This window comes from Archocentrus centrarchus, unplaced genomic scaffold, assembly GCF_007364275.1.
Source record: "Archocentrus centrarchus isolate MPI-CPG fArcCen1 unplaced genomic scaffold, fArcCen1 scaffold_24_ctg1, whole genome shotgun sequence".
In the NCBI taxonomy this organism is placed as follows: domain Eukaryota; kingdom Metazoa; phylum Chordata; class Actinopteri; order Cichliformes; family Cichlidae; genus Archocentrus; species Archocentrus centrarchus.
Window position 1 is genome coordinate 588,577 of NW_022060254.1, and position 2,311 is coordinate 590,887.

Genomic DNA, 2,311 nt, shown 5'->3' on the forward strand with positions numbered 1-2,311 from the left:
GGAGGAAGGGCACTCTTTTGAGGATGCCAATGTTCACATTTTGGACAGGGAAGACAGATGGTTTGAAAGAGGAGTGAAAGAAGCCATCTATGTCCACTGTGAACAACCATCATTGAACAGAGGAGGTGGATTACGTCACCAACTTTCCCCCGCTTACAGTGCTGTCCTGAGCTCCCTTCCCAGACGTCTCAACCCCCATTCACACCTTTGTTCAGGTGACCTCAATAGGCCACATGAAACAATGGAGCGAAGTCCTAAATTAGTTTCAACTGAAACCACTGATTGAATGACCCACGCCTTCCTTCACACCTGGACACATGTGTTTACGCACATGAACAATAAAGGGTCACAACCACCTCCAGGGGACTACGTCCACAGGGGTTTAAATACCTGGGTCTCTCCACCATTTGGTTGAGAACTGAAGAAGCCTTTCGGATGAGAGGTGAAAACGTCTTCAAGAAACAAAAAGAAGTCCAGTCGCCTTTTTTCAAGCTCCAGAGGCTTCATTTTATTGATCCGACTGCACTCATCATCTTCTATTTTAGGTAAATTCATCACGTAATCTGGAGAAATGTAGATAGCAGAGAAATGTAATCACAAGCCTGCTGATAAATGGGGCTGAATGCAAAAGACTATTGAAAAACAAGTCTTTGCTTTCTATTCCATATATGTAATATACAGATTATGAAGAAGTGAAATATTTGGGCACTGGCAAAAAAAAAAAAAGGGAATATCTGTGGTAATATAGAAAAGTGTAAGCCAGTTTTAAACAGGTGGCTGCAGAGGGACATAATATTTAGGAGAATTTTGTTATCCACGATGGTCAAAAAATAATTAAAACTATAAATAAATTCAATTTTAAGTCTACATGGAAAAAAAAACAAACAGAAAGGGGTCGTGGTGAAAGCCTGGAAAAGCACCACAGAAGAATGCCAAGTTGAAAAGGATTTGCAGCTAAATATTGAGTCTGGTTCACTTTAATCTATTTTATCTGTCCCAATACTTTTGATCACCAAAGGTGCCATCCTCTGACCTCTGTATCAGATCCAGATGGAAATACCTGGAAATAAAAGCTGAGATGTTGATCTTTTCTCTCATATTGATCTTTTAACGCCAAACCCAAATGTGTTCATTCTACAGCAACAATAAAGGGCTCAACCTCGCTGTTCCAGGACTTCTGGAGGGGAGTGTAGTGATCACAGGTCATTACTACAGGCCAGTATTTACTGCAGCTGTTTATATTCCATCTGGACTCTGTGCCTTTGTCATCCAATGACTTCAGTCCACATCAGCTCCCCTTTAGTTACCTCTGCCAAGGAGGTTATGTTTTAGGTCGCGTTGGTTTGTCTGTTTGTTTGTCAGCAGGATTACTCCAAAAGTTATCAACAGATTTTGATGAAATTTTGTGGAGTGGTTGGAAATGACAAGAGGAATAAGTGATTAAATTTTGGCGGTGATCCGGATCACCATCTGGATCCAGGAATTTTTTTAAGGATTCTTCACTATTGCGGGATAGGGGGTTGTTGTCTGGGAAAGATGAAAGATTATTTCGCAGTATTTAGATACACGTATTACAGCGTCAGTGACCCTATGGCCTTGGTGGAGGTTTGCACTCTCTGAGTGCTTCTAGTTCATTTATTTTTTCCTGTTAGTTTCACACTGCTTGCTTTAATAATCACTGTCCTTTGATAGTTTGTTGTCATGCTGTGTATTTTATACAAACTGTTCTGTCATGTCTTTAAATGTTCACCATCTAGTGCATTAACCTCCAATTATTTTCTTATGTCATACTTTGAATACACACATATCTTTGAATAGCACAACAAAATATAAATGGTGGAATCTGAGCACACACATTGCACTCAAATGAAGGGTTCATTTATCCTTTAAATAACATTAGTGACTCAGTGCAGACATTTTTCCTGTGATGAAGTGACTGATTTTGTAATTCTCTGCATTAGCAGAAAAGGCGCGGTCGGTTCACATACACAACTCTGCTGCTTAACCCACAAACACAGCTTCCTTACAAACATGGCTCCAGAATAAACAGGCTTTCCAACGAGATGAGCAGCATCATTACGACAAAGAAATAATAAACCAAACACAAATATCCTAATTGTGCTGAGTTTAGTTGTACCTGTGATCTCTTTTGGTCACTGACCGGGTTTGTAGCCATAGGTGAGGGTAGGAGTGTACAGTAAATCCACCAATAAATCAACAGCCTCACCTTTACGCTCCGCTCTCTGTGGCCAAGCAAAAACACTGATCCATACGCATGATTGATGGAAGTGAATTTCAGAAACAAAAACTG